This window comes from Hoplias malabaricus, chromosome 11, assembly GCF_029633855.1.
Source record: "Hoplias malabaricus isolate fHopMal1 chromosome 11, fHopMal1.hap1, whole genome shotgun sequence".
NCBI classification, from domain to species: domain Eukaryota; kingdom Metazoa; phylum Chordata; class Actinopteri; order Characiformes; family Erythrinidae; genus Hoplias; species Hoplias malabaricus.
This window is the reverse complement of record NC_089810.1, coordinates 14,300,615-14,313,154: the sequence shown is the minus strand read 5'-3', so window position 1 is coordinate 14,313,154 and position 12,540 is coordinate 14,300,615. Positions and strand designations below refer to the sequence as shown.

General features: G+C 38.0%; 1 protein-coding gene across 1 annotated transcript in view; it reads left to right on the top strand.

The window, feature by feature from the left end:
• The first annotated feature begins 10,063 nt into the window (after positions 1-10,063).
• The window catches only part of zfhx3a (zinc finger homeobox 3a), a 33,550-nt gene continuing 31,073 nt past the window's right edge, over positions 10,064-12,540 (top strand). Inside the window, exon 1 of the mRNA XM_066685649.1 lies at positions 10,064-10,261. The gene's annotated coding sequence lies outside the window, so the exon portion shown is untranslated. The remainder of the gene's footprint in view (positions 10,262-12,540) is intronic.

Sequence of the window (12,540 nt, the reverse complement as noted above, 5' to 3'; positions counted from 1 at the left end):
AACAATTGGGCGCAAGGCGGGAATACACCCTGGAGGGGGCGCCAGTCCTTCACAGTGCAACACACACGGACACATTTGAGTCGCCAATCCACCTACCAACGTGTGTTTTTGGACCGTGGAAGGAAACCGGAGCACCTGGAGGAAACCCACGCAGAACACACCAACTCCTCACAGACAGTCACCCGGAGGAAACCCATGCGGACACGGGGAGAACACACCAAACTCCTCACAGACAGTCACCCGGAGTGGGAATCGAACCCGCTCCCTGGAGCTGTGTGACACTACCTGCTGCACCACCGTGCCGCCCAATTAAGAAATTGGTTAGTGTTAAAGGGAACGTCTGTGATTGTGGGGTAATACAGTTCTCTCTGGTTGTTTACATTCAGAATCTTTTTTTTCACCATCATGAACTTCATCTTTAATTTGTTCTTCATTTGCCTTTTGCAACAGAGTGCTACCCCTGTGCCCCTCCAAATTTTGTGCGTGCCCCAGTACAACAAGTAGTTTACAAATGACTCTGCTACGGGGAGCCCCAGGAGCAGAAAAACCCAATCCTATTCCTTTAAACTGACAGTGTTAAATGGGTCTTCTTTATTTTCAAATTTCGTCTCTTTTATGTTGATGAATGTTCATATTGGTATTTGTCAGAGAATTTTTTTTCTTTTCATATTTAGCATTTTCTTCATAGGTTCTAATGGAAAACTGTTAGCACCTTAGACTCCAAAACATTTTTCTGCCTTTGTGACCAATTCTGTGCGAGTTATTCATGCACAGATCATTATACAAGCTTCAGTAATCATCTAATTTCACTTTTGTTTCAGCCTGTGAGAAACTACAAGCACAAACCACATAATTTAATCTCAGTCTGTCTTGTTTACAGGGTAAATATTCAGAACCTGCTTTCCTTTTTGGAGATTGTTAAATTATTTCTCTGATTTGGCGTAACTTTTTAATGAAGTAGTTGTCCTTGTCTGAAAATGTGTGAAATGTTTACACTCTGCAACAGAGACTAGGCCAAATCCCAAATATTGCCCTACTCCCTCTGTAGAGCACAGTGCAGGTCGTACAATAATGCTTTCTGCACACAGGTAGTGTATATGTCAATAATACTTTTCTGTCAGCTACAAGGTTCACGTTTCCCTGTGAAAGTACTGTCTAATTACTGTCTGAGTGCAGAATTTTTAGAAGTTATTATCAGTGTTGTACACTACACTGTAAAAATTGCTGTACATTTACAGAAGGTCTGCTACAGTATTTTATTGTATATTGTACATCGCAGTATTTACAGTAAACTATTGTATTACTCAATTACAGTAATGTGCTGTAAATTTGAAATACAGTAGTGTTCGTAAAAATACGGTAAATGCCTGGGAACTCTGCTGCCAGTATTTTACTGTAGAATTTACAATAATTTTTTTACAGTGTGTGTAGGGAGTGTGGTGTTATAAGGTCCGTTGGCCGTGTTTTTTTCTACTGACTGACATAGACATATATTCTATTATAACTGTGGATTTTAAAAATGTGTTGATTTCATACTCGCAATTACATCTCCGCCCCCTCCAGGGTGTATTCCCGCCTTGTGCCCAATGATTCCAGGTAGGCTCTGGACACACCTGAACTGGATAAGCGGTTACAGATGAATGAATGAATGAATTACATCTCCAGGACTTATGTACTTTTATTTTACACCGTTCTATAATTAAAGATTACAAATATTCACCTCTCCTTCTTGAGAAACGAATGTAATGTGCCTTTAAGGAACACAACTGGCCTTTAACACCACTGTTGTAGCTTTAAATGTAAATTTACACTCTTTGTACCTTTAGTGACCAATAATGTACTCTACCTTACCTTTTTTCTAAGAGAGTACAGGTACTCAACATGGCGGCTACTACACACAGTGATGTGACCTGAAACCCATGGCTGTTTAAAAAAATGTTGTCTATAACAGAACCGCGTTAGAACTGCGGCCTTATGTTCAAGAAAAACAATCATTCATTTGCTGTTTTGTTCCTGAATGACCTCACTGTCTTTTGTGTGTGTGTGTGTGTGTGTGAGAGAGAGAGAGAGAGAGAGAGAGAGAGAGAGAGAGAGAGAGAGGTGGGGCAATCAGGTCTATTGTTGTCCTGAAGGCCGTGAACTTGGCCTTTTGTGTATTACCATGCAGCTGGCCCCACACACTGCGGCTCTGCGCTAGAAACACACACACACACACACAGACAGAGAGAGAGAGAGAGAGAGAGAAGGAAAGAGCGCACATCAGCTGCTAGAAAACGCACTGCACTGCGCAGCCGTTACACAGAGACAGCTCGTGAAATATGTGTATGTTTAGCAGACGATCAAGATATTTCAGGTCCATCTCTCTCTCTCTCTCTCTCTCTCTCTCTCTCTCTCTCTCTCTCTCTCTCTCTCGGCAAGGAGAAGCTTGCAACGACGCAGAGGTTGTTTATTTCATTTTATTGTATCTACTTTTTTCGTTTTTTTTTTCTTTCACGCATTTCCGTTCTTACCAAATATCTCTTCCCTCCTCTTGTTTCTGTAGCTTGTTCTTTTCTTCCGCTTTATCCCGATGCATCACAAACATAAACAGACAATATAATAAACATTTTCTATGAATTCTCTCTCTCTCTCGGAACAGAGAGGATACGCTGGCAGTTTGTTGGCCTATAAATGCTGTGTGTATTATATCCCGTTCAAAAAGGGAAAATAAATACAATCCAAACATTAAACTGCACTATGTGTGTGTGTGTGTGTGTGTGTGTGTGTGTGTAATGCTATACGTTTTATAAGTCTTTTGTAAGTCGCTTTGGATAAAAGCGTCTGCCAAACGCATAAATGTAAATGTAAATGTAAAATACGTGTTTTAAAATAATAATTGTAATGAAATTATCTTTATTATTATATTATTGTATAGTAGATATAATATTCTATAGTATTAATGTGTCTGAATATTGTTATACTAATTGTTATAATAATAATAATAAATGATTATTAATATATGATAAAATATGATGATGATGATTATTATTGTTGTTGTAGTGTTGTTATTATTTACACATTATAACTAATAATGTAAAAGGTAATTATGGCTGATGTGGTCCATCGGTTCTTGCGGCTCAGTTTGTAAGACTCTGACATCACAGGTTCATTATTATAACTGCCTTAAAAGACTTGAGTTAAATCAGAGCCGATGGGGACCGGACTTTGGTCAGTAGTCAATGCTGATGGAGACTGGGTCTTTTCTGAACGCTGTGCCCTTGATGCAGCTTGATGAAGTGTGTGTTAAAGACGCGTGCGAGGCGTGAACACAGACTCTCTCTCTCTCTCTCGCTTGTGTCTCTCTCTTTCTCTCTCTCTGTCTCTCTCTATGTGTGTGTTTAAAGAGAGAGAGAGAGAGAGAGAGAGAGAGAGAGAGAGAGAGGAGAGAGAGAGAGAGAGAGAGGAGAGAGAGAGAGAGAGAGAGAGAGAGGGCATATTTATGGAAGACTGACTGCATAAAGAGAGGATGTTTTCTACGACAAACACCCTGCGGTGTCTTCCCCTCACTCACTCACTCACTCACTCACTCACTCACCCTCCCACACACAAACACTGCATCTGTCTGCACACTAATCAAACTAACAATTTTTCAACCAGTGTACGTTTTTATTTTAAATGTTCTTTTTTGTTTCTCTCTCTTTTTTCTTTTTTACATAAAGAGAAAGAATAATCTTGTGTTGATACACGTACACACTCTCTCTCTCTCTCTCTCATATATATATGTTTTATGTTCCTTACACTGAGACGTGAAAAGAATATTTATTGACTATTCATTGAAATAAACGGAACACGGACTAGACACAGGACACAGGAGGAAGGAGGAAGGGGTGTAAGAAGGTTACTTTAAAAGTAGAAATTCATACAACGTGTTTGTAATGTTTATGATTTAGATTTTGTTGTAAACGTGTAAATGACAGCAGAGAGCAAACGAGGAAACGCGCCCAGGTCAAGAACTGAACTTACTTTAATAGAGATGGAGTGTGTGAACACACTTGTTTTACTTCACAGGACACACACACACACACACACATTCAAATATCTCTTCAGCTCAATAATTTGCAAACCTCTTCACCTCACTGCAGAATGCTTTAACATCTTTTCTCTAAAAACCACAGCTCGTAGCTTTATGGGACATCGTGAGCCGCCTGAGAAATTCTGACAGGGACCGTGTGTTTTTTCTCGCTTTATTCTTTATCCTTGTTTCCGTTTTTTTTTTGTTTTGTTTTGTTCTTAACATTTCTCAAACATAACGTGTCTTTTTATTTTATTCGTTTCTTCACCTTTATTGATTATTTCCTTTAAATGCCCACATCATTCACATCCAGTCAAAACAATTATCAAGTATCAATTAGTTTTTTTATTCTATTTTTATGGAGGATTTGCAAAAGCTACACTCTCAGAAAAATATGGTACCACACCGTCACTGGGGCAGTCTCTTCAAAGGCCGTATACTGTACTTTATTTGTACCTTATTCCACTGCACCTCATTATTTAATATTTGTATTATTTTTTTTACTTGAATTACAATAGATCTATTAAACACTGCTGAACTGTGAAAGTTGAAAATAAGGGATGTATATTTTTACACGTCCACCACCCCACACCATTCTCAACTATTTGGTTTCCTTTATGGGGATGGCCTTGTTCAGGGGGATGTAATGGGTGTGAGGTGGAGGGTGAGGGTTGTGTTTGCTGTATTTCTGATAACATGTACACACTGCTTATTGATGTTGTCCTATAATAGACAACAATAACATTTTAAAATTAAACCTCATTTACACTTAATTAACTGTAGCTTTTAGAACTGTACTGTGCGGTATTTTCATACTATAAAGGTATGAATAACATATATAAAGCTCTCAGTATTGCAAGCAAATGAATACAACAGATTTATATTGTATTTTAACTCCAGATTGGTTTTTCGTGGACGTTGTGTAGAATTAAACTGCACAAACAACTAGAGGTTGTCTAAAGACATGAGATTAGAATATAATCAAAACCCATATAAATGCTGAGCATGTGCAGACCATTTATAATTCAAATCTAAAAAGCATGGATACCTCATATGAAAAAATGAATCTAATTTTCTAAGTGAACTCTTGGGGCTTTGATTGTTCTCTGTGTCTTTATGAATTTGCTTTGTTGTGTTTATAATGTTAACATAAAACCCAATCAAAATCCAAGAGAGAGAGGGGAAATGAAATAGGGATGGGTGGCCTGTAGGGGTAATTAACTCGTATTAGACAAATCTGTGAGGGAGATAATTGTATCACGGTAAAAAACAATGACCCCCAAGTACAGCCTTAAGGCAGAACAACACAGAGGGCTGGCATCAAGCCAAACATTCACAAACACACACACACACACACTGTAGCGAGAGCGAGAAAAAGAGATGCAAAACTAACGTGAACTAGAGATGTATTACATATATACAGATAGACAGACATACATACAGACAGACAGACAGACAGACAGGCAGACAGACAGACAGACAGACAGACAGACAGACAGCCAGACAGGCAGACCGACAGACAGACAGACAGGCAGACAGACAGATAGACAGACAGACAGGCAGACAGACAGACAGACAGGTGATGAATCCGTATGAAGCTGAACGAATGTGGGGTTTGCTATTGAGCATCTTACCCTCATCACAGCCTGAAAGAATCACTGAAGGTTGGTCCCTTTCCTCGTGTGTGTGGACTCCAGATTTCACTTTCACAAACTAAACTGAATATCTCATCTCACGTAACACCGATAATCATTATTATTTGTTCTAAAAGAGGTTTAAGAACTGATCTCCCTGTCTCTCCACAGTCACCAATGAGTCTTGTCATGACTACCACAGCTGAGAGTCAAGGGCAGGCTAAATCTAGTCAGGCTCGGGTCATATGGTCATATGGTCTGGGTCTCAGGGGATCATGTGTGTTTGGTCATATGGGCCACTGCACGAAGACAGTTCCCTGAAAAAGTCGCATGTCTTCATTTACTTTGTTTTACTAGAGGCATCATTTATTTTTCAGGATCAGAAAATACAAGTGAAGATAATATATTAGATTTTTTTTTATCCAGTATTGAGTGATTTATAAACAAATCTGAAGGATTATTTCTCCGCACTTCCAGAGTTCGGCCTCAGATGCTTTTCCGAATCCAAATGTTCTTCCAATTTTTTGTCTCTCAGTTTCTTGGTAACTCAGAGCTTCTTCTTTACAATGACACTTTTTTTGAGAGCCAGAATGCTGAGGTTTCCTTTGACCAAGGAAAGATATTTTTCCAATCCAGTTTTGAACATCCGGAATTTTCAACTACTTATCCCTCGCTTATAAATGTGTACTAATATCTAAGCTTCCAATGAACTAATAACGGAAGCTTAAACTTGAACTTAAATAAATGAACGGAGGTCTTGTGTGTATCGTCTGACTGGACACCATTATGATATACGTCATACATTATTATATACATTATTATATACATAGTTATGAATTCATTCAATTCCATATTCCTGAGTCAGCCCTACCCAGTAAATCAGGAACGTCCCTGGAAGTTCAAAATAGGTCTAAAAGTAGTCTGTCCGTCAAGAACATATTTTAAACGTCAATGGACGTCCAAAATCCATCTTAATAAGTTAGTTATCAAGTGGTGACCAACCGATAACGTCAGTGGACGTCCAAAATGCATTTTATACAAGTAATTTATTTCGGGACCAATTAATAACGCCAGTGGACGTCCAACATACGTCTAATAGTCGTCTTTTCAATGTCTGTGTTTGGACGTCTTTTCAACTTTCGTTTTCAACCTTAAGAGAACGTTGATTAGACGGCAGTCATTACGTTATTTCAACGTTGAATCAACGGCTAAGTATTTACTGGGTAAGTTATTCGTGCTGAACACAATGTGGCAACATTAAAACCGTTTACTCAGGCGAAGTCACGAGCTCGTGAAATGCTTAATGTCATGTTTTCCTATTAGCTTACGAAACTAACAGTCTTAATAAAGGCAAATATCTGCTTTTACATTAAAGGAGGATTATGAAAATACAGCGGAGCTTCTTTTTTTTCATTCCCCACCCGTGTTCGGACAAGTGTCTTCCCGCCTATGACTGGCTGGTGATTAATGTTCACAGCAGTTCAGAAAATAAGCGTCAACCACCAACGGAAATGGGTCTCAAAGGTACAGCGCGTTATCTGATAATCACTTGTTTTATAAGTTGTAAAAGTACACCACATTCATTCGTTTAAATATATTCTAATTCATTCGAATATCGTACATAAATATGAATTTGAATGTGGTTCCCAAACTAAAGGGAAACAGACAGTGGGATAACCGCGATACCGCGAGCCAATCAGACAGCAGGGGCGGGTCTCGTCAGAGAACAGGTGGAAAACAAACAGCGACGCTCAGTGGAGCTAGATGAACAGCAGAGGGCGCTAAAAGAGCACCTGCTTTGTTACAATGAGAGGAGCCGAATGTCTGAAGGTACGATTATAATCTCTCTAATAATTAAGGCCCATCATCAGCTTATTTAGAATCGCATTTATACATCTACACTTGAACTTTTTACTTTAGGAAATACTCTAGCATGTGCATTTAAATATAGTTAATAAGAGAAATACGAGATGAAATATATTTCACAGGTGAAAGTCATTACTGGAGCCGCTCTATTTATTATTAAATATTATTCTGAAACTTATAAGTGGACCGGAAGCATGTAGCTGTATTATTCGGTTCGGTTTTAGCGTCAGTGAAAACTCTCAGAAATAACAGTTATATTTAGGCAAAGGGCAGGAAATTTGTAGAAATAATGACAGTCCGAGCGTCTAATGACTTTAATGAAGCAATAGTTGTAACTTGTCATGACATTCGTTGACTTTCATTCTTTAATTAAATAAAAGAATATGCCTCCAGACAAGCTCAGAACACACTGATCAGAAGAACACCTTTGCAGAGATAGGAGTTGTTTCAGCACTTTGAACTGCATTGTTTAACACAGTCTCTCTCTCTTTCTACATATATATATATATATATGCATCTCTCTGTGTGTGTGTGTGTGTGTATTTGTATATATACAAATATATCTATCATATATTTTTGATGTTTGGGAAGGGTGTCTTTTTTTTAACGTCCTTGCAACAAAAATGTCTTAATATCCAGAGTTGTAACAGATGTATATGAATAAACAAAAATAAATAATAAGTAATTAAACAATATCTCAGTCATCCCGAATTTAACTGTTTAATAAAGGGTAAACCTCACAATGCTTCAGATGCAGGAATAAAACATACGACGTAAATGTAGCACAGTAAAAGCATGTATTTTCAGCCAGTCATATTGTAATCGTGAAAAAATCAAACAAACATTAAAATAAACATTCCATGCCTTCTAATCTGACTGTTCATCTTCATACACAACAGATTACAGCGGCTCCTGAATTCCGTAGATGCTCAGATTCTACAAACATTTGGACCTAAAAATGTTGTCTGAGATCTGCGCATTTGAATCTATCAACCTCTCTACACAATTAGCATTAAAACAATAACTGCATGTTTACAGCAGCTGATGCTGGCAGGAAGAAACGGCCCTCACTGACTTTTATTCACCACCTTTTACGTTTAATTCGATTTTTTTTTCCATCAAAGAGAATCTCATGGTGACTTTGAGATGAAAAAGTCCAGACTGTCAGTTTAATGAGGCCGCAAGACGGACACGAAGACATACACACACTCACAAAATGAATTATCATGACAAAAGCAGAATGAACACACACACACACACACACACACACACGCGTGCGCGCGATATGCAGGAGTAAATTCAGAGATGAGATACTGGAGGTGTAGAAATGTGCTTTTAAAGTTACAGGTTACCGGGTCTGCTTTTTATTCCGGATTCTGTAGACTACCTTAAACACTTTAATGCTCCTTACGCGTGATTAATGTACTTTTATTACACTGTTTATAAAGCACGTTTAGAGTTACAGACACATCCCAGTTACTGCTCTTCTCTCAAACAGTGAGAGAACACTTTTACTGTAGCTGCGAATATACTACCACCACCACCACTTTAATAATAATAATAATAATAATAATAATAATAATAATAATAATACTAATAATAATAATAATACTAATAATAATAATGTACACCCATCACCATAAAAGACCATGTGAATTTCTAGCACAATTGTACATTTATAATTTACCACATGTATTCTATAGTTGGATTTTATTAAAACACTTGTGTATTTATTTTAAAGTGTTTATTCTCCTTTTCTAAATCGATCTAACTCTTAAGAAGATAAATTTTATTTAGGTTATAGGAATACGTTTTTATGACCTTACCCATTTCCCCCTGGCTCGTGCGCTTTAGTCATTGGTTATCGTGGCTTATCACAAATAACTTCCAAAATAATCATTATTTAATCTTAGCAAATGCTTAAATTAATATCTTACTGTTTACTCATTTAAATGTAAGCAGTCCGAAACTGAAACTTTAACTGAAAAAGACATTTCTGCTCGTACAATACAATAGACTCACAGAAACGACGAGATGAACCATTTACATGTTTTAGAAAAAAAAAGAATACATAATAAAAATAAAGTAAAATAAAATTAATATAAAAAAGGAGGGCTGGGGGGGGTCAGTGGAGTCTGAATTCTGTCCCTGAAATTCTGCACTACATGATGAGGTCCACTCGGCTGCGGCTCTGTCCTGTTATAAAGCATTAATGCTGCAATAAGGACAACATTCACTTTGATCTGTTTTAACCGTGCTCTACATACATTTGTTTTTCGGGAAAAAACCCTTATAGTTAGTATCTCGGGATAATTCCATCACTTTTGCCCCCTCCCTATCCCCCTCCCCCTCCTTATTGATCCAGGAGGAGCTAATTAGTCCTGCGCATGCGCAATGCCTTAATTCCAGCCATTTCTTGCAGGAAAAGTAATTAGCAGGAATAAAGACTGAACAGTTTTTTTTCTCTCCCCTCCTTCAGTGTCGTCAAACACCACATTCTCCTCCGAGTCAAGGCACGCCGTTCCGCCGTAACAACCAAATACTCTTTTTAAAGGCTTTAAAAACAAGGCAAAAAAGATAAGGATATACCTCTTCACTTCAAAGAATAACATAATCTACGCTAAGTGACCAAATGGAAGTAACGTTAAGCGAATGGGATCCGTAACCGCGCTGGAGTACTACACAGCCAGAGTAACGCAGACGGACCAATGTGAGTTGTTTTTCTCTCTGAATGTGGACTTTGTGAGATTTTTTCTGTTTACAGCTCGTTTCAACTACTTTCTCTACGCTCATATGCACGCCGTATGGACGTATCGAAGCTGAGGTTTGGCTTCTTATTTGAATTATTCGGTTCCACCTTAAATAGTGTACGTTACTGTGCATTTTAAGGTGGAACGGAAAATTCGAATAAGCCGCTGAAGCGAACTCCAGCCTCGTGGAGAAGTTGGGTCTCCTTTGTGTTGTTTTACCTGTTTTGGGTCCTCCTTGGTGTCAGGCGTGAAAATGAACGAGTATAAAATCCCCAAATCCTCTTTCGAAGCCACTGGACAGATTTTCTCTTGTTTATTCGTTCTTAACAAACATGGGCGTAGTGTGTTCGGAGTTGTGTAAAATGGTGTCCAGCCGTAGCAGAAGATTGGACTAATGTTTGTAAAGGCAGGAATTGTGTCGATGCTTAAAGCGGTCCATGCAGTAGTTTGTTTTGCTCCTGAGCTTTGTCCGAAGCGCCTTCATCTCGGATTCTGTTTCTCCTCGCTACTCCTCCTTGAGGTGGTCAACAACTTTCGGCTGTACTGGGCATATGTTGGCCAGAAAAGATGTAATTCCATTTGTATCTTCAGTGCTGTAAAGGCCAGTTTATAATAAACCTGTACTGTGCAGCTCTGTGAGGTAAACATTGATTTTGTTGCATAAACTGTTGCTTTAATCATAAAGTGCTTCACAGTGGAAGTAAAAACGTAAAAATAGACAAAACGTATACAAGAACGTAATACAGCACGCCGATACGTTATTATGGTGTAATTACACAAAAATACATTAGCTATAAATGCAGAAAGTGTATATATAGTCTTTTAAACCCTGATAAAAGTAAAATCAAATACACGCAGTTATGAAGGAATACATAAATTAACACATATTCAGTATGAATGTGTGAAATAGTAAGAAGGACATTTAGAAAAGTATGAATATGTGTAATAGTATGCATTTAGCTACCTTTTAATGTAGGGACATACAATTGTAATATTTTTTTGTACCCAAACTGTCATAATATTTTCATTTATTCCACCTATTCTCTTTTTGTGTGTGTCTCTCTCTCTCTCTCTCTCTCTCTCTCTGTTTCTCCTTGACTAAACAGCTGTTCCGAATTCAGATTTTATGTTCTATATAAAAAAGCAAGAAGAAAATAGAGCTAAAGTAAAAAGCCAGAGTGTTTTTGTTTCATAAGCTGAGAGAGCAAGCACTTTGATCTGAAGGGTGCTTTAAAGGGAAGGTCTTATGCACAGCAGGCTGTTTCATGTTCCAGCATATCATGGAGGATGGAGGGGGAGGAGAGAGAGATGGGGGAGGAATGCAGGGTCAAAGAGCCCTGACACACAGGTCAGAGTGCAGGGTGTTAGAGAAAGGATGGTGAAAAAAGACAGATAGGGTGAAAGAAGGGAGAGTGAGAAGCTGAAGATCCGAGGTGACAGAAGAAGGGCGACTCCGCGGGGAATCAAAACTGAACCCATGGGCTGATCACAGGAATCAGATGTTTAGGTTGGGGTTTGTGTGTTTATGTGCATGCGTTGCTTATTTGTTCTGTCTGCTTTATTAATAAACAACCAAAACATGGATTCATTTATTCTGCTTTGCTTTACTCATTGACATTAATGTTCATAAAGGAAAGGTCCATTGAAAAATCCAATATACACGGTTCGTATGTCAGATATAGTCAGTAACTCAGCCCAGGGTTTTTCTCTAAATTTTGCTTGCTTTATTTTGCACTGGAGCTAATATTAAAGTCACTACACAAAAGAAACCAAGCATGTTTGGGCTGACTAGATTTTTTCAGTGAACCATCCTTTTAGCTATTTGAATATGTTTTATTTATTTGCATTTTATTTATTTATTTATTTATTTTTAATGCATTTTATTTGTCTCCTGTTGTGCTTTAAGCCTAGCTTGGGACTATTGCATAAATTCACATTTATTGTTGTGTACTGCACTGTCTTGTCATACTTAACTGCACTATTTGAAGTTCAAATATATGAATTATTTCGCCAAGTCATACTGCTTGCTACAGCAAACATTTTCTACATAGTCAGTTCCTTCCCATAATGAAGCATAACAAATCATACACTGAACAAATGTGATGTACAACACAGAAACGTGTTCTGGTCTGATCTTGCATGCGGCTGCTCCATCTAGACTTATTTCATTTTACTGCTGATATCAGGAGTTTATGGATTGGTTTCCTGACAAGGATGAAGCCTAGTTTTTGACTATGCA